The following is a 24,061-nucleotide window of genomic DNA, read 5'->3' as shown; positions in this document are numbered from 1 at the left end:
TAGAAAGTCCTACAGAAGGGCAGTCAGACAGCGGTCGACCACCGAGAGAGGCCTGCATCGATTGCCCCGTGGCGCTCTCTTTCTTTCATCCATTGATGACTCAGGAACTCTGGAATCGGGATGACAGAGCGTAAACCCTTGAGAAGTGCCCCGAGTGTGCCCCGTATGCTGGCCCTGGGCATTTTGCCCTCACATCATGCACCTTCATTCTGGTAGCTGGGAGTTTGGGGGGTGGGGAGCAGTAGCAATGTCTCCCCTGGGGGACGGAGGCTGCCCTGTGAACACATCAGGGTCTCTGGGGGACCTACAAGAGCTACCCGCGAGGGAGGCCATGACGCCCTTGGTTCTAACTTCTGGGTGTGTAGTAAGTGAGTGGTGGAAGGCCAGGCCCCCAGCAGCTCATGGCAAGCGGGTCTGGGCTTGCTCGGCTGCGGCAGGTTTGGGCAGTAGACTGGTACACACCGCGTGTAAGAATCAACATGCGTGTTTGATCCACCACAACTGCCCAAAGGGGTCACACCTAGTGCCTCGGCCCAGCAAAGCCTGGAAGGGGTCAGGCCGTGCATACAAAGGCTTTTTATTAGATGAGACATCAATTCCCATCTCTGTGGCCTATTAGGTGGGCTCAGGCTCAGCCAACCCTTAGCGACAGGAGAGACACCGTGGAGAGGAGATACGCACACCTTTGCTGCTCGCTGTAACTCAGGGCTGCTCTGGGTATCAGCGCATCTGAAACAACACCTCCCACTGGCTTTCCCAGCCGGGGGTTCTCCTCTGTTCCCCGAGTGATGCACAGCCAGGGGGCGGCTGTCTAAACACCCGGGCTCCGTGGGATCCATGGGAGCATCCAGGGCAGAGGTCAGGAGCTCCATGCAAAGTTTTCGATCAAAACGTCTGTTAGTTTTTCCTTGAGAACAACACAGATGTGGTGGAAAATTTAGATTACAGACACAAAGGGAAGAGAATTAAGGTTTGTGTCACCATCCCGCCTCACCTCCTTACAATCTTTTTTCTCTGCACTTACGGATTCTTAAAAATATTTATTTATTTGAAAGGAAGAGTTAGGAAGAGAGAGGGGGAGACGAAGGCCAGAAGCCAGCAGCTTCTTCCAGGTCTCCCACACGGGTGCAGGGGCCCAGCACTTGGGCCCTCTTCTGCTGCTTTCCCAGGCCATCAACAGGGAGCTGGACTGGAAGTGGAGCAGCCAGGACTCGAATAGGTGCCCACATGGGATGCTGGCATTGCAGGTGGCAGCTTTCCCCACACCACCACAGCACCAGCCCCCGGAGCTGATGTCTTATCTCTACTTACTCCAGATCACAATGCTCCTGGATCATCACTCCAGGCCCACTGCTGTCCTTGAGATTCTCCCAACGCTAAGAGAACGCTCCCTGCTCATGACCGTCACACCCGATGCTCTCTGTGCGGAATGTTCTTCCTCTGCACCTGCCCATGCCTAGCATTTTTGCCTTAGTCAGACCACTGCTCAAATGCCACCTCTTCCAAGAAGCCTTCCTGAACACACAAGGAAACATGATTGCTTCTCTTTGCCATTCTTCCGTTCCCCGCGTTGCTTTGCCTTCTTTCAATGCACTACCCCTGCTGGCATCACGGTATATCCTCATTAGTTTGTAATCAGCGCTTTCCACTGCCATTTAAGCTCCACAAAGAAACAGATATTTTGCTTTGCTCCCTACTGAATCCACACAACCTAGAAGAGGGCCTTATACCCATTAAATATTTACTAAACACACGAGTACATTTTGTTTAGTAACCTGCTTTTTCCCCTTAATACTTTTTTTTAAAGATTTATTTATCATTTGAAAGTTCGAGTTACACAGAAAGAGGAAGAGAGAGAGGCAGAGGGAGACGTTTTCCATTGCTGGTTCACTCCCAGATGCAGCCACGGCTGGGGCTAGGCCAGGTCCAAGCCAGGAACAAGAAGGAAAGAGCTTCATCCGGGTCTCCCACTGGGGCACTAGGGGCCCAAGCACTTGAGCCATCTTCGGCTGCTTTCGCAGGCACCTTAGCAGGGAGCTAGATCAGAGATGGAGCAGCCGGGACTCAAACCAGCTCCCATATGGGATTCTGGCACTGCAGGCGGACACTGCACCCACCACACCACACACTGGCCCCATCCCCTGAGCATTCTTACACAGAGCCTTTGGGCTCACTAAATACTCTTCAGCAAACTTATTTTTAAGACTACATCGCATTTCCTCACTATGGCTGCACTTTGATGAGCTCGACCAATCCCTAGGGTTGAACAGTTAGATTGAGTAGACCTCTCATCTTACATTTTTAATCATATGTAGTACATCAAATGCACTTAAGTGATTTGTATATATCAGACAAATCTTGAACTTGAAAACCTAGTTGGAGGTTTAACTGGGGGAAACAGTCATTAATGAGCCCTTGACCCTGATAGATTTGGATTCCTTTGATGGAGAAGGCGGGGAAGATGAGGAGTTACACAATGCATAGGACCAGCCATATAATCCTTGGAGGCTAGGGATGTGACCATCACCTCACATGCTGTTCTACGCAACTTAAGCCTAAGACCTGTGAAAAAGAAGAAAGTGCGTAGAGATCTGCAGGTGTTGTGGGATGAACAGTGTCCCCCAAAATTCATATGTTGAGACCTTAAGTCCCATTGCCTCAGAACATAACTGTGCTTGAAACTGAATTGCTGAAGAAGTAATTAAGCTATAATGCGGCCATTACAGTGGGTCCTCAGACAATCTGACTGCCTGCACATTCTTCATCATAAGAGTAATATCTATCTATCTATCTGAGATATATATATGAGATATATATATATGGTCCAAATTTAAAATAGTGATTACTAGAGTCTGAGAAGGGGCATGGGGCAGGGGGGGAGGGGAGATTGGATAATGGGCACCAAAACACAGTATGTTAACCATATCAGGTTGTAGATGTGCAGCACAGTGGGTGATCATGACTCATGATGATGCATGATGCTCTGTGGGAAAAACTAGAACAGAGGAGCCAGTAAGCTTCAAACACAAAGAAAAGATCAGAAAATGCAAAGGTTGGTTGGTAGAGTCAACTTAAGCTATGCTTATGTGTTGAACAGTTACACTGTACCCTTTAAAAATGTGCAAGTATTACATGCTCATCCACAATTGAAAAAATAAATTTAGGAAAAAAGAACAGGAGGAAATGTGGGCACAGAGAGACCCCAGGGGCACGCACACCAAGAGAGGAGAGCCGGTGAAAAGGCCACCATCCACAGGCCAAGTGAAGAAGCCCGGGAAGAAATCAAACCTGCTCACACCTTGATCTCTCCAGCCCCGAGGACTGCCGGGAAATCCACGAAGCCACCCAGGCGGTGGGAGGTCCTCACGGCAGATCCGGCCAGCTAGTCCCAGCAGGAAGTGAACAGTGTGAAAACGCCCTTGAGGGTGGGTGTCTGGACAGTGGTCAAGGTACCACTAGGGACCCTCGCATCCTGTGTCAGATTCCAGCTTCCTGCTAATCCAGCACCCAGAGGGGCAGCAGGTACTTAGGGCCCTGCCACCTGTGGGGCAGACTCAGACTGGGTTCCAGAGTTCCTCGCAGATGAAAATTCTCTTTCTCTCTCTGCCTTTCCAATAAATAATAATTTGTTAAAGGTTGACAACAAAAATCAATGTATAGTTCTCAAAGAAATAAACAAAGTTTCAAAGGTCTGATAATTTCTAGGCTCCCGGCATGTTCCATTTGCCCTTTCTCTACCCACCGTTTTAATCTTTAAATAATTATTTTGACTAATATTTAGTAAGCACCTCCCGGCCATCACGGAATCTGCAGCTACTGAGGGGAAGAGTTAAAGCAGCAGGCGGTTGCAATAGGGCGCCTCCTACAGGCAGAGGGAGGCGTCTTCTCTTAAGCCCAGAGCTGGCACAGCTCCTCTTGCAAGGACGAGACGCGAAGTATGTTCAGCTCTGTGTGTCACACGGTCTCTGTCTCAATATTCAATTCTGCCAGTATAGAGCAATAGCAACCACAGACAACAGGGAGACAATGAGCCTTGCTGTGTTCCAATAAAACTTTATTTGCAACGAGGATGCAGGCTGGATTCAGTCAAGGGGCTGGATTTTGTGACACATCTTTCATGTCCTACACTGCAAGAGCACTTGACCCTTTTTTCTCAGGCCAACACAGAACGGATCTGCGTAAGCATCCTGTGCAGTGAGCTGTGACACTACAGGGAGAGTATGTCCTTGGTCTCTACAGGTTATGCAAGAGACCCTTAAATCCTCAAAACTGCATCTTTCAGATGGTCCCACAGAAACACACAAGGGTTGACCACCTGAGTTGATGACACGATCCCCCTCCCTCCGCTCTGCCTTCAGAACACGGAATACCACCCTTTCATGGCATCCAAACCACAGGGCCTGGCAGCCAGCTGTACCCAATGTTTGGAACTGCACTGGTGGCTTCAGGCCTACAGGAGAGATCATTCCTGCTTTCAGTCCAAGTTTCCAGAGCCTGCACTCGCAAAACAGTGCTTCTCAGAAACTGGGGCTTGTGGCTTAAAGTGTGTGCACCACACCCTGAAGGAAAGCACCCCGCCACATGAAAGCATGGGTGTGCCCAAGCTCCCGAAATGGCTACGCGGAATTGACCCACCTGGGGAGAGAAGTGGCACAGGCTTTCAATTTTTCCATTTCTGGCTCTCTGTAGCTCTCCGACTCCAGCAGAGAGAGGAATAACCAAGGCTCAGAGGCCCTGGGAGACGGCCGCTAATTATGACTGAGATTCAGAAGATCATCCCACATAGAAAAGTGTGCCAAGCAGAGGCGAGGACCAGATGGAAAGCACAGAGGACCACGGTTGGAGGAGCTCCTACATGCGTTCACCAGGCAGTCTCTGCCTGCTAGGAGGCAGGCCCTGTTGAAGGTGCTGGGTGAGACAGAGAGCAGTGGCCCCCTGGAGATCACAGTCTACATCCAGAAAAGCTTCCTGGGAGAGGAAGAGACACATGAGCCGGGTGAGATCTCTTGAACAACTCCAGGGGGTGCATTCCAGTCCATGTGAACAGCAGCCCTTGGATTAGTGAAAGGCACAGTCTGTATGATTTCACAAAGTGACTGAGCGGCATCTTGAAGAAGTACTAGAATTTTAGTGGGCCTAGACACAAAAAGAAGGCAGTCCAAGGGAAAGAGAAATGGTATGTGCAAAGGTATCAATAATTGTTTATGCAATGCCTACTGTTACGTGACTCCCAGCCCTGGGACTACTAAAAGGTGAATTCTTAGGACTTGCATTGTAACACTACATCACTCCTTCAGCTGAAGAGTTTCAAAAATCACTATTGCAATCCCTATCAAAATACCAATGAAATTCTTTACAGAATTAGAAAAAGCAATCCTTACGTTCATAGGGGACCACAAAAGACCCAGAAATGCCAAAATGACTCTGAAGAAGAAAAATCAAGCTGGAAGCATCACAATACATGACTTCAAAGCATACTACAAAGCTATAGTAACTAAAACAGCATGACTGTAGCATAAAATCTGATACATAGATCAATGGAGCAGAATAATTAATTAATCTCATGCATACAGCCAACTGACGTTTGACAAAAGTGCTCAGAACATACAGTGGAGTAAGGACAGTCTCATTAACAAATGGTGTTGGCAAAACTGCATGCATATATGTAGAAGAATGAAGTCACTGTATACAAAAGTCAACCCAAGATGGATCAGAGACCTAAATTTAAGACCTGAGACTATGAATTTGATGAAAGAAGACGTAGGGGAAACACTCCAAGGCACTGGCGTAGGGGAAGACTTCATAGACAAGACCCCTAAAGCACAGGCAACAAAACCAAAACTAAACAAATGGGACTATATCACACTCAGAAGCTTTTGCACAGCAACGGAAATGATCAATAGTGAAGAAACATCCAACAGAATGAAAAAATATTTGCAAACCCTCTGACAAAATGTTAACATCCCAAATATATCAGCAACTTTTAAAAAAACCCAACATCATAAAAACAACCAATCCAGATGAGAAATGGGCAAAGGACTTTAATAGACAGTTCTCAAAAGAAACACAAATGGGCCAGCGCCGTGGCTCACCAGGCTAATCCTCCGCCTGCGGCGCCGAGACTCTGGGTTCTAGTCCTGGTTGGGGTGCCGGGTTCTGTCCTGGTTGCTCCTCTTCCAGTCCAGCTCTCTGCTGTGGCCCGGGAAGGCAGTGGAGGATGGCCCAAGTGCTTGGGCCCTGCACCCACATGGGAGACCAGGAGGAAGCACCTGGCTCCTGGGTTCGGATCAGCGCAGTGTGCCGGTTGTAGCGGCCATTTGGGGGGTGAACCAATGGAAGGGAGACTTTTCTCTCTCTCTTACTGTCTAACTCTGCCTGTCAAAAAAAATTAAAAAAAAAAAAACACAAATGGCCAACAATACACGAAAAAATGCTTGACATCACTAGTCATCAGGGAAATGCAAGTCAAAAACACAATGAGGTATGTCCTCACCCTTGTCAGAATGGATAAAATCCAACACACAGAGAGTAACAAATGATGGCAAAGATGTGGCCAAAGGGGACCACTTATATGCTGCTGGTGGGAATGTAAATTAGTGCAGCCACCATGGAAAACAGTGTGGAGATTTATTAAAAAACTAGACAGAGACTCGCCGTATGATCCAGCAGTCCCACTACTGGGTAGATACCCACAAGACTTCAACACATGTACCCAAGAGATACCTGTACCACCGTGTTCAGAGCAGCACTGTTGACAACAGCCAAAATCTGGAATCAACCAAGGTGTCCATAGTATATATAAACAATGGAATATTAGTCAACTATAAAAATGAATGAAATTCTACCATTTGCAGCAAAATGGATGCAGTTGGAGGACACCATGCTGAGTGAAATAAGTTAGGCCCAGAAAGACAAATCCCTTATATGAAGGAACTAAAATTAAAAAAAAAGAAAAAGAAAAAGAGAAAATGAAGAAATGTCAGTGTGTCTCAGTGTTGATGGAAATATAGTTTTGTAAAACTTTGTCTTATACCTTTGTCCAACAAATGGTTAAGAATGCTATACTACTATAATTTTGATGATCTGTGATTTCTTTAAAATTTACTGTATATGGGTAAAATAGTCATTTTTCCCTTCAATTATTGTTTATAGCCATTGTCTGTATTTCCATGAAATGAGGGTCTTTTTGCTTTCTATTTATTAAACTTCTTATCCAGTGAAGTATTCACCCTTTTATTGTTATGCAAATGTACAACATGTTATCTCAAAGACTAAAAAAAGATTAAGAGAAAGAGAAGGAGGGAGGGTAGAAGGGAAGGAGAGAGGCAGGAGGGAAGAAGGAAGTGAGTATCATTACGCTCTTAGAATTGTCTACAAATGACACTGAATCTGTTAAAATTTAATTTAAAATTGAAATTAAAATTTTTTTAAAATTTCAAAAATGAAAGAGAGAGAAAAAAGTCACTAATGAGCACTTGCTATGTTCCAGGCCCTGCCATGAAACACGGTTGCATGGAATTCACAATCCAATGGAGAAACTTATTGAGTAGCTCTAAGAATGATGAGTAATTCAGAAAAAAAGGGCCAGGTCTTAGGAGAGTTGATAACTGGGAGGTTGAGAGATTTTTCTGATGGATGAGAGTGAAAAGAAGAAAATAAAAATATGAAAGCAAGGAATGGATTTAGATTATTTAAGAAATCAAGTGCTCAGAGCAAAAAAATAAATCAGGAGCATCCTTGAGGAAAATGGGCAGCCGAGCTAAAGGGATTTACCAGATAGCCTGCTGCTAATCCTGGATATTGGGCCTCAGGGAGGATGCGGGAGAGGTATTTCTCTAAATGGTGGTGTGGGCATCAGTCTATGGGTTGTTGAATACTAAGGGCACAGCTTTGAGAAGAGCACATTATGTGACCCCACCTCCCTGAGAGCCTGGCCTTTCTTCTCAGAAATGTCGAGACAGAGGAATCCCACAACCAACATAAGGAGGGGATGGCTGGTCCATTGACAGCCTCTAGAGCCAGAGGGAGGGTGCGATGTGCTAATGCAGACATTATGGACTGAGGCTGATTTCTGAGGTCAGATGACATCCCTGAAGATGTTTAACACCTAATCCAGAAGCTGGAAGAATGCACCACACTTGATTTATCTGGGCAAATTGACCTCAAAGTCCAGTATCCATGAAGAGACTTGAAGAAGATATTCTATAGCAAACACCAATGCATTCGTGGCTTGGGTTCAGCAGGAAAAGCTGTAAGCCCTCAGAAGAGTAGCTCTCCAATTTCACATGCATCAGATCTCAATCAAAATGTTGGGGTGGGTCCTGGCCACCCACATTTTTTAGATTCGCAGGTGATGCTGACACTGCTGGACCACACCTTGATAGCCACTATTCCTGTGTGTATGTTGATGCCTTTCAGTACCTGGCCCCAAATCTCTTGGTCACACTTCTTTACCACAGTTTGAGTGCCCTTGATGAACCTGACCATCCCAGAAAACCAGGATTTCCTGTTACATACCCAGGGCATGCCATAAATCAGGTATCCTCTCTAGTGTATCTGTTCCCTCTGTTCCTTTGGCTCTTCATTCCTTATCTCTGTCTCATGAAATTCTTCAAAGACCAGCTCACGTCCTGCTCCTCCACCAAGCTCTGCCTGGAATGTCTTCATTCAGAATTCCATTTGCAAGCTCGACTAATCTTCTGAAGTCTATTGCTTTCTCCCTAAAGGTAGATACTTAGTCAAGCACTAATTCAACAAATATGTATGAGCTATCAAAAGACTGTGTATGTCTGGACCGAGCTGGGATGGGAGGTTATCATGAGGAACGACAACCTCCACACCTTGCAGGAGCTTATTTTGTGGGAGAAAGGATTAAACTGCTAACTCCGAGACAAGAAGGAGAGGTACTGAAAGTTGGTGACGACACTTGGGACAGACACTCAACCTAACACTGGCAGTTCAGGAAAGACTCTTCCGAAGAACCAGTTCTTTCTCAATGGGTGAAGGATGCGAGAGATTCAATGACAAAAAGTGTAGGAAGAGAAAAGTAAGGCGAGAGAGAAGCTGACCCGGGTCAGAGTAGAGACAGAAGGCAGGACAGAGAATGAGAGGCAGAGAGGAGGAAAAGCTAGGGCTGATCTGTTATGACCCCTAAATACCATGTCTAGCAGTCTTGGTCCAATCAGGGGACAGAAACCACAAGGTATGTTAAGTAGGGGGAAATTAGAAGCAATATGTTGGTAACTGACATACCGAGTCAAAAAATGTAGACTTTACTCATGAGCACTTTGAAGAGTGGTGTGACAGGACCTACAAAAAGTAGTAGATGCTCCATGAATTTGAACTGAACTGTCATTTTCTCGTCTCAAGACACATTCAGGTCAGAAAACTGGTCTTGGGTCAGCACCGCGGCTCACTTGGTTAATCCTCCACCTGTGGTGCCAGCATCCCATATGGGTGCCGGGTTCTAGTCCTGGTTGCTCCTCTTCCAGTCTAGCTCTCTGTTGTGGCCGGGGAGTGCAGTGGAGGATGGCCCAAGTGCTTGGGCCCTTGCACCTGCATGAGAGACCAGGAAGAAGCACCTGGCTCCTGGCTTCGGATCGGTGCAGCGCTGGCCGAAGCGGCCATTTGGGGAGTAAACCAACGGAAGGAAGACCTTTCTCTCTGTCTTTCCCTCTCACTGTCTATAACTCTACCTGTCAAATAAAAAAAAAAAAGAAAGAAAAAAATTGGGTCTTTCCACAAATGGGGTTGTTTTCTGTAGAGACTATTATACACAAACAGCACCACTGCCTCGCATGGAGTTTAGAGCATATTTTCTACCTAGAGCTGTAGACCAGACTCAGGATCGGGCAAAGAAATAGGAATTCTACAAGCCAAGCCTCAAGGAAATTCATCCAACATTTCCAGTTGCAATGAAACCCTAAATCTAAAACAGGCGATCCATGCCATGCCTATTATGGCTTTATTATGGCCGTTTCTGCACAGCTGTGGTCAGGGTCCTCCCAAGGCTGATGAAGTGATGAGTCACAGAAAATGAGCGTGCGTGCACTATTCCATAAGACTGACCACGCAACATGTTTAGTACGAGATGTTTAACAGCCTTCATTGTAAACACACACTAAATTTAGACATATGTGTCTACATATAGAAAAGGTTTTGTGGAATACCGAATAACCACTCCTTGTGTATATTTTAAAGGCTTAAAAGAAGGCTGAAATTAGCTCTATTCCTGCCCCTCTATAATGCTTTGGTTATAGAAGGAACCAAGTGGTAAGAGAGAGACTTCAGCAGATAGTTCCCTTATCTGGCTGGGAAGCCAAGTAGAAGGTCAAGAGTGGGGGGAAATCATGAAATGCTTCTGGTGAGAACCATTAAACCTGTAGAACCCTGGCCTATTTCCAAGATGACTTCATGAGCATTTTGCATTTTTGATTCCAGCCTCTGGGCTGTTCTTCTCATTCTCCTTACCCTGCCTCTTCTTCCTAAATGTGACAAATTGTAAGGTTCCAGTGTCTTATCATCCAACGCTCCCCATTCTGCATGCTTTCAAGTGCATCTATGGCTTCTGATGTCATATATGAATTCTCCACTTGGGAACTCCAGTCCTGTACTCCCAATGGCCTATTTACAGAACACTGAATTTTTGCTTTCTTTCATTTAAAGAATAATGCCTCTGTGTTAAACTATAATGCATATGAAGACCTCCCACTTATGTAGGTGAAGCACACACACTGAGCTTTGCCATGAGACTTATGTTGGCCAATGGAATATTAGTGACCACAAAACAAGGAGAAGCCGTAGATGCACTTATGTGACTTGCCTAGCCTCTGCTTTTACCGTCACTAGAACAGTGTGTCTTACATGGCTACTGGTCCACAATGAGACACCCGGAGCAGACCTGAACCTACCTGTAGCCTGGGGCCAACCAATCAAACCCAACCATGCCCAGATGATATCACCTAAACTCCAGGTGACTCATCGAGCAAGGCATGAGAGCAATAAGCCTATTTGTTTTAAGCTATGGTATGTTGGTACTATTTAGGATGCAGCAGCAAACTAAGGCTCAATTTCTCAATCTGGAGCTCATATGATTACTTCAAATTCAACATCAAATTCATTTCACTCCTTCCAATCCTTAGGTTTCTTTGTTTCTCCTTCTATTTTGTTCCTTTCCTATTCTGTTTTTTCCTTCATTCATTCATGCTTGTAATGGTTATTAAGCTACAGATATAGGCAAAGGAGAGTCAGGAAAATAATTTTATTGCTGAGATCAGACTATCCAGTCCCTCAAATAAGAACTCTAAAAAGCAGTCAAGATCTTATGCAGATTTTCATATGCTTTTCAGTTTCATGTATAACAAGAAAATGCCTATGGCTGCTGCTTTTTCTGGGAAGCCAGATTCTAGAAATTGGAGAATCCCGCTTGTTCACATCCTCAATGCAGTGGCTTTCACATACTGAAGGTAATGTTAAGGATTTAGTATGGGATAGGCAGAGCAGGAGACAGATGCTAGGACAGAGTAGCTACATTGTGTTGGGTGGTTGCTCGGACTAGTGGTTAGTCTGCCAGTCAGGATGCCCACATCCCACAGTAGAGTGACTGAGTTTGAATCCCAACTCCAGCTTCCCAGTAACGCAGAACCTGGGAGGCATCAGTGATGGCTCATGTAGTTCAAGGTGAGAGATCTGGGTAAGGCCCCAGCTTTGGCCTCTATCCAGCCCTGGCCATTGCATGCATTTAGGAATAAAAAGGCAAATGAAAGCTCTGTCTCTCTCTTTCTCTGTGTGTGTGTGTGTGTGTGTGTGTGTGCGTGCGTGTACATCTGTGTCTTTGTTGGGAGTGGTAACATGAAGTTAGTAATTTTGGATAACAGTTGAGAAGCATGTCTTATCTAAAAGCTAGAAATAGCTCTTCCTAGTAGATGATTTTTGTTGCCAATAATATATCATCAATGATTATCTTCAATGAATGAAGAAAATCATCAACATTGGGAATGAGTCCAGTTCCAAGCAATGGAAGTTTGAGGATTCAGAAGGGTTAATAGACAGTCAGGCTGGTCCCAGCAGAAATTTAGGGTGCAAAATGCTTGCTTTCCCCAAAAGTTACCTTTAGTAAGGTCAAAAGTGCCTGCCCCATTTAAGAAGTTCCGATTTGACCATGAGAACAGCAAGAGAGTAGTGACTCCATCCTTCTGAGCTCCCAGTGTACTGTAAAGCAAATTAGGGTCCCCACTCTTCTGATGGGGCTTCTGTTACATCATGAGCAAGCCAGACAGAGTAAAAAGATTATAATATAAATCAGGGCTTTTGATGGGTTTGTCCCCCGCCTTGTATGGATTGACAGTTTCTTCCCCAAAACTGTGCTTTAAAACCCCACTTCCACCAGCCCCTTTGGGTTTTTCCTCACTGGGAGACCCCCTCCAGGCCACTCTGGCTGAAAGTCTCGGGCTTAAATAAATCTTGCTTTTAAACCCATCTTGCTTTTCTCTTTCCCTTGTCCGCTTAGAAATTCTTCTTCCGTGTGAGACAAAGAATGGAGGTTATAACCTCTTCTCCATTGCTTTGGTGATCTTCATATCTTATCTAAATCTCTCTCTCATCACAAAAAGCCATGGTTTTTTTTTTTTTTTTTTTTTGACAGGCAGAGTGGACAGTGAGAGAGAGAGAGACAGAGAGAAAGGTCTTCCTTTGCCGTTGGTTCACCCTCCAATGGCCGCCGCTGCAGCCGGCGCACCGCGCTGATCCGATGGCAGGAGCCAGGAGCTAGGTGCTTCTCCTGGTCTCCCATGGGGTGCAGGGCCCAAGCACCTGGGCCATCCTCCACTGCACTCCCTGGCCATAGCAGAGGGCTGGCCTGGAAGAGGAGCAACCGGGACAGAATCCGGCGCCCCAACCGGGACTAGAACCCGGTGTGCCGGCACCGCAAGGTGGAGGATTAGCCTATTGAGCCACGGCGCCGGCTACAAAAAGCCATGGTATTTAGAAACCTGAGTACATACTACTGAGATAGCTCACTTGAGAAAGTCAATTAAAACAGTTTTTTAAGACTATTTTAGTGTCACGGAAAAAAAATTTGGTTTCTCATTCTTCATTTGAGAAGAAGAAAAATAAAAGACATTCCTCCTCAAAAGCGAGCATACATGAATGCCAAAAACACAGTTATTTACTATTCACTTCTCACTTAGTGACAACAAGCTAGAGAAGAAATGCACTCATTCGATGTCGCTGCTTGGACTTGCGAGGGCCACCATTTCTTTCAACCCTGAAGCAAGGGCAGGAGGCGAAGTGTCGGGGCTGCCTTGTCGCACAACTCTGGAGCGTCATAGAGACGTGGTGTGCCGGGGCAGCACAATGCAGACAGTGTTCCTTGGAGCTGCTTGTGCCAGTCCCCTTTGAATCAGCAGTGTGTAAGCTGGCATTCAGCAAAGCTCTTTTATTTGCATAGCAAGGCTTTATGGCTGACCCTAGCCACCTTTTGCAGCCAGTGCATGAATCACAAAATCACCGCGAACGGCATAGAAAATGGCCCCTCCTATGGCAGGGGCTTAGGCAATTCAATCAAACAAGATGCTTTGCATTTCCTGTTAGCAAAATGCTAAGGTCTTATCTGTAGCACCATCTTGGGCTCTGGCCCTATTGCCATTTTGTACAACAAACTTCAATCTAAGGCCAGCCTGGCTTACTAGAAGTCAGGTGACCAAATGGCCCAATCACAAGCATCAGCTCCCACTTCCTTACCTCTGTAAACCTGTATAAGATTTGTTCTCCCAGTAGAGGCTGCTGTTCTCTCCTGCACAGGGAGGCAGCCTGCCGGGTTTCCCCCACCTTTACTCCGGGGTTTGGTGTGTTTGTGGTAGCCTTACACTTTCCCTTTGCATGTGTCCCGTGCAGGCTCGGAGCTGATCCACACTCTGCACAGTGGTAGATTCATCCACTCAGAGCCACAGCAGCTTCCCATCGAAGAAGTCCAGAGGGATCATTACAGGAAGGAATCTTACCCAAGCTTCGTCCTGATTGCTCTCAGAGCACACTCATGACTAAGAGGGGAGTCTCAGAATCATCTCGGCCATGGCATGACTCAGCACTGTTTTGCTTCAAGGACTATGAATCTGGTTAGTGCTTCAAGAGTTTCTGTCTCTTCGCTAATTTAACAAATTCACCAATGTTGTACCAGAGAGCATTATTTGTCCTTGTTTTGGAAAATATCAAAGTGGTTAACAGTTAAGTTACTTTTCTTTGTTTAGATATGAAATGAAAATGTTATTGGGTTTGGACTCCTCAGAATTTCAAAACACCTAATAGCCTAGTAAAATGAATGACCTAACTTTCAGATATCTACTCATTCATTCATTCATTCATTCATTTCTAAAGTCAGAAGTACTTAGGTATAGTAAATGTACCTTCAGAAATTATTTTGTTTCTTTCTGTGCATACATTTGTGGGGGAAGGGCTATTGAAAACATCACATTAACACACATATGCACTGGCCCCAGGTTTCATATGTTTATGTTCACACTGAACTCCCACTCCTCGTTTCTGTCTGCAAAATTGTTCTGAGCGGCAGTGACTACATGTCTGTTTTCATCACTAACATTGTGCTAAACATGTTATTTTCCAGCCACCGATACATTTATGGGAATTGTAGATATAAAGCCACGTAACGATGGGAAATGAGAATTCAGCAAACGTAAACAATAATACTCCAATGAGGTGAAAACATGTGAGTTAAGTGAACACAGGCAAAAATAACCTTTAAAAATATAATGGAATCTCTGAGACAACCACACTTATTTTACATTTCAAACTCAGGAATAAATATAGATCTTCATTTTCTCCTTAGGTGGCTGATGACAGTTCAGTGAATTCTCTGTCAGGCTACAAAATCTAGATTGCTATTTTGTTCAAAGACACAGGGTCCCTGCAAAAGGATGGACGTCCGTACGTGACTCATCCTCTACGTCTCTGAGCATTCACTTTTACTTGGATTGCAGCTTTCAAAGCACTGACTTACACTTTTTTATTAGTTTGCCACATTCGTGACCAGGGACTATCTAGAGGAGTCAATGGCCTGTACACACAATTTCACAATCTAATGCCTTCTATCTGACTCCGTCAATATCCCCGCATCTACAAGATCCCAACCCAGCATGAGTGAAGATTTTAATTTTCGTCTCGCTCCCAAAAGTCAGTTCCTTCTGGTTGCCTGTGATGCGGTTTCCTAGGTCCTCGGCCTTTAACTTCTGAAGATTCAGACTGGCGTGAGTCAGGTGCAATTTCAGCTGTGAATAGTGCAAAGCCGGACTCACTGCCGCTGAAACAAAGCAGGTCTTGTTTTCCCGATGTATCCAGAAGTCCACAGGCGCGTGGTGAAGTCATGTGTGGATTCGGCAGACCCACAAAGTGAAGCTGACTGTCCTGTGGTTCTCTCAGCCTCATGGCTGCATAATGCCTGCTGCACCTCCAGACGAATGTCACATTAGAGACTAGATAAAGGGGCTGGAGCTGCAGCACAGCAGGTAAAGCCACTGCCTGCAGCGCCGGCATCCCATATGTGCACTGGTTCGAGTCCTGGCTGCTCCACCTCTGACCCAGCTCTCTGCTATGGCCTAGGAAAGCGGGAGAAGATGGCCCAAGTCCTTGGGCCCCTGCACCCATGTGGGAGACCCAGAGGAAGCTCATGGCTCCTGGCTTCAGATCAGTGCAGCTCCGGCCATTGTGGCCATCTGGAGAGTGAATCAGCAGATGGAAGACCTCTCTCTCTCTCTCTCTCTGCCTCTGTTCTCTGTAACACTGCCTTTCAAATAAATAAATAAATCTTAAAAAAAAGAAAGAAAGAAAGACTGGATGAAGGCAGGAAAGGAGAAAGGCTAGCTACACTCGTCTTTGTATTTGAGAAACTAAGAGAACCCCCAAGTCCCCATTCAAAGCCTCTCTCTACTGATTGCTACTTCTAACTTTCCCCAAAACTGTGTCACATGGCCAGGGATACTGGGAAATGAAGTGCTGAGCTTTCCAATCTCGAAGAAGAGGGAAGTCAAAGAGGAGACGCCTGGGAATAGATGATACAATGTGGACCACCAGTATGCTCCAAGGAAGGGCAGGGGAGGGCAGGGCAGGGGAGAGGAGGGCAGGGCAGGGCAAGGGAGAGGGGAGGGGAGGAGAGGGGAGGAGAAGGAAGGGAGGGTGGAGGAGGGGAGGGAGAGAAGGGAACAGAGGAAGAGAAGGGAAGGGAGGGAAGGGGAAGGTTACATAGGGGTATAGGTCTGCCCCTTTCTAACTATTTGACCTTGAGATAGGTACTTAGGTCTCTATGCCTCAGTCTTCCAGCCTGAGAGGTGGGGATAACAACAGCAACTACTCCCACAGAGAATCTGTGAGAACAAACACCACGCAGAAAACAAAGCCAACACCGGGCATCCGGTGATCACTTGAAGCTGCTACCACCGCCCCAGCACTGGAACTGCTACGGCGAATGATACTGCTGCAGATGATCATGACCGTCACTGTGTGCAAAAATATTCCCGCTTAGAGAAGGCATTTTCCAGGCAATAAAACTTAGAGAATTTGTACAAACCCCCTGCCTTCTGTTCTTTCCCTTTTGATCCTTCGTCAACAGGGTATTACTGCAAATGTTTGCAGAATTGTCTACAGCCTGGGAGTGTCATTCACTCACACGCCCAGCGAGATTTACGAAACACCTGTGTGGTGCCGGGCATCTGCTGAACCCTGAGGATAAAGTTCCCATCCACCTAAGAGGTAGCCATTGTACTTAACGTAGTCCGGACTGAAATCATAATTAAATCTGCTCTCAATTATAAATCTGAGTTTTCTTCATTTAAGAAAATTCATGCTTTTCAAAAGCCCAGCAACTGAGTCATTTTCAGATGTCTGGAAAAACCCCTCTGAAATGCAACTCTTTGCCTGCTGTTGCATTCGGGGCATTCTGGGATTAATTCCTGTATTTCGTGAGGAATGCATTTCTTTGTATGAGAGCTGTAGCTCCTGCAACTGGGAATTAATGTAAGATGTGGGCTGCCCTGGATGGAACAATGGACCGTATGAAATCACTCTGTGGTCTGATACTTTATTATTAGCTGGGGAGTCCCCATCCCCTGCTCTGTCCCCCAGTCTCCTGCCACCGCAAACAGCAATTAGTTGAAGTAGAAAAGATTACAGCCAGGTGCACTGTTTGAAGTGGGTTCTTTTTTCCCCTCTTTCGGTCCTAGAGGGAGTAGGGGGTGGGTGTCAGGGAGGAGAAACCCCTTTTGTTAAGTAGTTGCAGTCCAAGGCCATCCTGGTAATTCAACAGGCATCTGTGGAATCTCGGGGCACGGGGACCTTTTGTGTTTAACCATCAAGCTCTAACCTCAAAAGCTTTTGCTGTGAGTAGCAATGGAAATTGTGAGGCATAGTCACTGATGTGCAAACTGACATGATCCTCTTAAGAGGTAGAATGAGTTTCATTAGATGAAAGGCAAGGACAGGGTTGAACTTAATACCTTACAAAAGAATCGAAGAGATATTGACTAGAAATTGAATTATCTCACTGCAAATGCATAAGATGTGGGAGATGAAGGCCAGATTAGATGTGTTTGTATGATAGCTCTTTTATGTCCCTGAAAGTAGATGAAAACAGACTTTTCTGGGTTTTAACAGTTCTTTAAAAATCTTAGTGTGAACAGATAGAGGTACACGGGCATACATAGTTTTTTTCATAACATGCATTCTCTATTAACTTTTGAATGCTTCTCATATGCACAGATTTCAAGATTTTTTTTGCACCAAATGAAGCTTAACTTTTAATCCCATTTTTCTACAAGCTAAAGCCCACATTGTACTGACATGAGACAGATTCCCCTGAATTCTAAAGTTCTTCCCAGCTACTATTGGTTCCATGGGTTTCCCACTCTCTCCAGGCAGGACACAGTGGCCTCCAGTTCTGAATCCTGAGTATAAAATGAGAAGGGGTCGGCTCCGCCCAGCAGCCTTGCACACAGCTCATTCTGGGAGCCTCACTTGTTCATTAACAGGAATCTCAATGGTCCTGACTTGCTCTCAGAGCATCTTGAGAATGAGACCGGGCAAAGGAAGTGTGGCGTCTCTCTAAATCAGAATTCCAGCACCTGGACAGTAACAGAACCTGCAGCCAGATGAGCCTCCTATTAGTGGGCCCCTTTCTTTGGGCTAAAAGCTTTCGGAACAAAGTCCTACTGCTTTCTTGTCCAATCATTATCCTGATCACGTGAAAGTGCTTGAATGAAGGCCGAGGGAAGAATAACCTAAATAAATGTACAGGAAGGTGTAAAATCAACAACTCCCGATCAAGTGGAGAAGTACAAATTCTCTCAGAATGGATCACCCTCAAATGATTCAGAGCCAAGCAGTCGCCGTTCAAACTCAGTCCTGTTCCCTCAATTTCATCAACCAAAAAGTAGAAACAGTAACACCTAACTCAATAGGGTACCATGAGAGATATTTCAAAGATTCTCCAGAAAAATATCTGAACTCATTAGGGAGAGGTTTGATTGCCTGTGACAGAAAACCCAAAACAGTGACAGCCCAGCTGCACAAGGATTCAGTTCTACTCTTACAGATGTCCAGAGAGAGCAGACTACAGCTCAGTTGTATGAAGTCACCAGGAACCCACAATTTGCTATCTTTTGATTCTCGCAACTTTGAAATAAGACTGTATTTTCAAGGGTATGCCATGGTACCAAATGGCTCTATTGCCAGCGTCAATGCAGCCGACTGAACGCTTATGTTCCCCCAGGTTCAAATGCTGAAATCCTACCCAGGGCTGGCGCTACTGCATAGTGGGTTAAGCTATTGCCTCTGGCACCGGCATCCTCTATGTGCACTGGTTCAAATCCTGGCTGCTCCACTGCTAATCCAGCTCCAGCTCACTGCTAACAGCCTGGGAAAGCAGCAGAAGGTGGACCAAATACTTGGATCCCTACACCTACATGGGAGACCCGGAAGAAGCTCCTGGCTTCAGACTGGCCCAACTCCAGCCATTGCAGTCATTTGGGGAGTAAACTAGTAGAGGGAAGCTCTCTCCTGGTCTCTCCTTTTCTGTAACTCTGCCTTAGAAGTAAATAAATAAATCTTTTTAAAAAAAGAGAGGGAAGGGAAGGGAAGGGAAGGGAAGGGAAGGGAAGGGAAGGGGAGCAGAGGGGAGGAAAGGGGGGAGGGGAGGGGAATGGAGGGAACCACATTCACTGGTCCTTTAAGAAAATGTGGTACATGACTATTGAATGTTAATGGAAAAGAAAAGAAAATAATGTGGGATTTTATGCCTCCCAGGCTTCAGAATAATCTGAAAAGGAGACCGTTTTAACCCTCCCTGTATCTCACATCTAAAAGTAACTGGTTTTTAATGAGCTCCCCACATCCCCCCACAAATATTTCAGCTGTGGCCTCTCTTTGTTCTCTTTTTATGTATTTATTTTATTTGAATAACAGAGAGACAGAGACAGATCTTCCACCTTCTGTTTCACCCACCAAGTGCCAGCAGTAGCCAAGACTGGGCCAGGTCGGAGTCAGGAGCCGAAACTCAATCTGGGTCCCCTGCTTGGGTGGCGCTAACTCAGTTAGTTGAACCATCACCTTCTATCTCTGAAGGTGTGCTTCTGCAGGAAGTTGGAACGGGGTACGGAGCTGGGACACTTTGACCTGGGATGTGACATTCCCGAGTGACATCTGAACTGACACAAGTGCTGTCTCCTACATGCCTGCCCCCTGGGCCGTGGTCTTGGTCCACGTCTTCATCGTCCCTCACCTAACTCAGCAATTAGCATTCCACTGCTTTCCCCATCTCTCCTCTCCCCCTTTCCCTAATCCATCCCAAACCCTGCTGCCAGAATGATCCTCCCAAAAGGAAAATGAAATTATTTTTCTCCTCATTTTTAAAACTCCCCTATAGCATGCTCTAAGGGATCCTTTAGGGACCTCAGGTTTTCCAAAACATCCAAAAATCCTTCCACGTAAACAGAAATTCAAAATTTGATCCTCTCTGTCCTTGCAGCCACATGGCGCTGTCCCCAGCCTGACCTTCCTGCTCTGCTAAGAGGGAGCTCCAGATGCTGCTCTGGTTCCCAACGCCTGCATCAAATCCGTCCGCAGAGCCTTCCGCCTGGCCTGCAGAACCCATCCGGCTTTCCATAGCCACGGGTTCTGCATCTTCAGATTCAATCAACTGTGGAGGGACGATGTTTAGGAAAAAAAAAAAAATCGCGTCTGTACTGTACATGGGAAGACTTTTTTCTTGTCATTGTCCCCTAAACAATACAGCCTAAGAACTACTTACATTGTGTTAGGTATGATAAGTCACGCAGAGAGGGTTCAGGTTCACAAGACGATGTGCGGAGGTTGAGGGTGAATACTGCGCTATTGTACATGAGTACAATACTGCGCATGCACAGCCTTTGGTATCCCAGCAGGCCCAGGGACCAGTCCTCCGCGGGCCTGGTGGGCATGGTGCACTCTCACTGCTTCTCACCCTCTCCACCATTCAGCTCCTAACAGCATCATCGCAAGCCTGCGACACCATGGCAGCCTCTACCCCAGTCTTTCTGCATCCTCTTTTGCCCCCTAGAGTCCAGGCTTCACACAGCTGTAGACAATAACGTGTCATTCCCCTGACTTCTCAACCGATTCAGGTTTCCAAGTCCTGCTAAGGGGGACGCCAGGACTCCGGGCGCTCATTCCCTGGTTTTCTCCCCAACCATCTCTGTCTCACGTCTCTTCAGCCAGAGCGATGGCCTTGGTGCTCCCTGGTCATGGCCAAGAAAGTGGCTCTGCCCTGCATGTGCTGTGCCCACCTCCTGCACTGGGCTACATGCATCCTCATGGCACTGGTTTGGGTCCACCTCTGTGCTCCTAGCACACGGAACAGTATCTGTCACATAGCAGGCACACAATAAGTATCTGAAGAACTAATCAATTTGTTGTATTTTGTCGCTTTTGCTTGATGCATTTATCCTAAGAAATGTGGGAAGAGTGAGATGTGGTGTGCATGAAGGTCAGTTTCTATTTAATGGGATAATCTTGGACAAGAAATCTTGGAGACTCTATTTCTGTATTTGTAAAACAGGCGATCTAAAATGCTCAGAATTTTAGGTAATATGGGGAGGTTAAGTGTTAGTTTCTTTCTATAGGAAACCTGAATTGACACAAAAACAGTCAAGTGGTCCTGTAGCAGCATCGTGCAGTGCTGTCAGAGTAGACACGGGACTTCTTGTTTGGAGCCAGACAGAAAATCCCTATTGCCAGTGCTATGTAACTGGCTTCAAACGTTGATGGTTAAGGTTTCTAATTCTTTACATTCTATTCCAAGAATGTAAAAATTCATTTTAAATGATTTTATTCCTTCCATTTCACTCCTACTTTGAAACAAAAATAGATAAGCAAAGACTTGGTAGGACAAAACTACGTGTTTTCATGTCTCTTTATCTGGCCTCTGGCCCTATGCATTATGGTCCTCAAAGGGGAGGAAGGCGATGCTCTCAGGCTTTGTGCTTTGTCAAATATGTTTTATGTGAGAGACACAGAGAGAACGCGCTCTCATCTGTTGGTTCACTGCAGTGGCCAGGGCTGGGCCGGGGTTGAAGTTGGGGGCAGGAAGCACAATCCGTATCTCCCACATGGTGGCAGAGACCCAGTCATTAAAGCCATCACCAGCTACCCTCCAGGGTGTGCATCAGCAAAAACACGGAATCAGGATCGAGAGCTGGGAATCAAATCTGGGCACGCCAATGTGGGGCATGTACACCTTAACCGCTAGCAAAACGCCCACCCCATTTACTGTCTTCTGCTTCTCACACACTCAGCAGTTTCCGCAAGGGGTAGGGTTATGGGCAGGGTGATCAGCTGGCCCAGCTCACATGTGTTGTCCCCAGGCAGCTACCAATAGTGTCTCTTCACTCTCAAACACACCCTGATTTGGACCCTCAATTTTGTTGTCACCCTACTTACAGTCCCTACACAATTTATACTTGATCTTAGCCAAAAGGCTGAGAAGCAATCCAGGCACATTTTGATAAGAATTTCTGGTATCTACCATATTTCTTTTCTTTTTAGTTTTTCCTCTCTTACTCTCTTACATAGATCTGTATACGCCTAAAATGCTTTTTACTCCTCTCTTACTCTCTTACATAGATCTGTATACGCCTAAAATGCTTTTTATAACTGCTACTCTGCTGATATTGAAAATGAACTTAAAGGCATTTTTATTTTTACAATGTGTGATGCCCCCTCCACCCCCACACATCTGCTTCCCTCCAAATCCTTTGTCCTCAATTGGAGCATTTTTCTGAGTCTCTTGTTATGTACCTGCAGCAACATCAGAGGAAAGATGTCTCAATGAGACACACGCGTGTGTTTGCAGGGTTAAAGGGTTTGCTCACTTGACTGTTCCCACTTCCAGGTAACATCGCTTTCTTCACGCCATGTTCCAGTGGGGTCTGCCTTAGCCACAACTTAACAGTGTACAGAGATGTTCTTTATGCTGGACTTCGAAGAACTGACAAAAGAAGGTAGCATGTCTGGAAGGCATAACATTGTGTGTTCATCTTTCCTTATAATATCTATTTCCCAGTAAGAATTTATAAGACCAGTTTTAGAATGATAGACACACATTCTCAAAGAAATGTTGAATATCCCTGAGTCTCATCTTAAAGACTTGGGGGAGGAGGGCCAGCACCGCGGCTCACTAGGCTAATCCTCTGCCTTGCCGCGCTGGCATATCGGGTTCTAGTCCCGGTCGGGGCACTGGATTCTGTCCCGGTTGCCCCTCTTCCAGGCCAGCTCTCTGCTGTGGCCAGGGAGTGCAGTGGAGGATGGCCCAGGTGCTTGGGCCCTGAACCCCATGGGAGACCAGGATAAGTACCTGGCTCCTGCCTTTGGATCAGCGCGGTGCGTCGGCCGCAGTGTGCTGGCCGTGGCGACCATTGGAGGGTGAACCAACGGCAGAAGGAAGACCTTTCTCTCTGTCTCTGTCTCTCTCACTGTCCACTCTGCCTGTCAAAAAAAGACTGAGTGGGGGAGAATGGATATTCAACACAAGCAAGGGCGATCTGGTGGGAGAAAGGAGGTCAGGATGGCTATAGAGCAGGGAAGGCGAATGATGTCCTCCTTGAGTACAACTCCATTCCACTGGTGCTGGCTTCTTAGAGTGATGTGTTAAATGGGCTATAAGGCCAAGTCTGAGCTCAGAAGTAAGGATAGGATTGATTAGTGATGCTTGCCACAGGCATAGGGAGGCAAAGTGGCTACATCTAGGTCCATGCATTAGCAAACTCTGTTCTTAGGTGAAGGCCCAACAGATCAACAGGCTCAATGCTTTATTTTATTGATGGCACAGCTATGACTCCAAAAGGGGAAGTATCTGTCCTTAACTTCTCCAGTTCAATCAGTCAGTAGCTTGACCATTAGTAGCCACTATCTGGGCTACTGGATATTGGTACATCAAAAGCCCAGAGAAAGGTACAGATAGAATGGTGAAGGTACCCTTCCTCTGCCTCCTGATTTTGCTACAGGTTCTCCCAGCAAAAGCAAAACAAAGCAGAGCAATGAGCAAACAAGCAAAAGACAAATGAAATATAGAGTTAAGTTCAAAACTCATGTACAGCCCGGTGCCGCGGCTCACTAGGCTAATCCTCCACCTTGTGGCGCCGGCACACCAGGTTCTAGTCCCGGTCGGGGCGCCGGATTCTGTCCCGGTTGCCCCCCTCCCAGGCCAGCTCTCTGCTGTGGCCAGGGAGTGCAGTGGAGGATGGCCCAAGTCCTTGGGCCCTGCACCCTATGGGAGACCAGGATAAGTACATGGCTCCTGCCATCAGATCAGCGCGGTGCACCGGCCGCAGCACGCCGGCCGCGGCGGCCATTGGAGGGTGAACCAACGGCAAAGGAAGACCTTTCTCTCTGTCTCTCTCTCTCACTGTCCACTCTGCCTGTCAAAAAAAAAAAAAAAAAAAAAAAAAGACAACTCATGCACAAGAGATGGTGCCTTTCCCTTAACAAGAGAAATGTATTTGAAAATCAGCCTGGTGCTAACTTTATC

General features: G+C 46.2%; 1 long non-coding RNA gene across 2 annotated transcripts in view; it reads right to left on the bottom strand.

The window, feature by feature from the left end:
- LOC127491089 (uncharacterized) overlaps window positions 1-20,448 on the bottom strand; it is a 145,375-nt gene extending 124,927 nt beyond the window's left edge. For both annotated transcript variants that reach the window (XR_016217011.1, XR_016217012.1), the window contains exon 1: window positions 20,309-20,448. This is a non-coding gene — a long non-coding RNA (uncharacterized LOC127491089). The remainder of the gene's footprint in view (window positions 1-20,308) is intronic.
- Between the last annotated feature and the right edge of the window lie 3,613 nt (window positions 20,449-24,061).

Source organism: Oryctolagus cuniculus, chromosome 11, assembly GCF_051225735.1.
Source record: "Oryctolagus cuniculus isolate XC-2025 breed Fujian yellow rabbit chromosome 11, ASM5122573v1, whole genome shotgun sequence".
Taxonomy (NCBI): domain Eukaryota; kingdom Metazoa; phylum Chordata; class Mammalia; order Lagomorpha; family Leporidae; genus Oryctolagus; species Oryctolagus cuniculus.
Note: the sequence above shows the minus strand (reverse complement) of the source record. Positions and strands in the feature narration are given on the sequence as shown.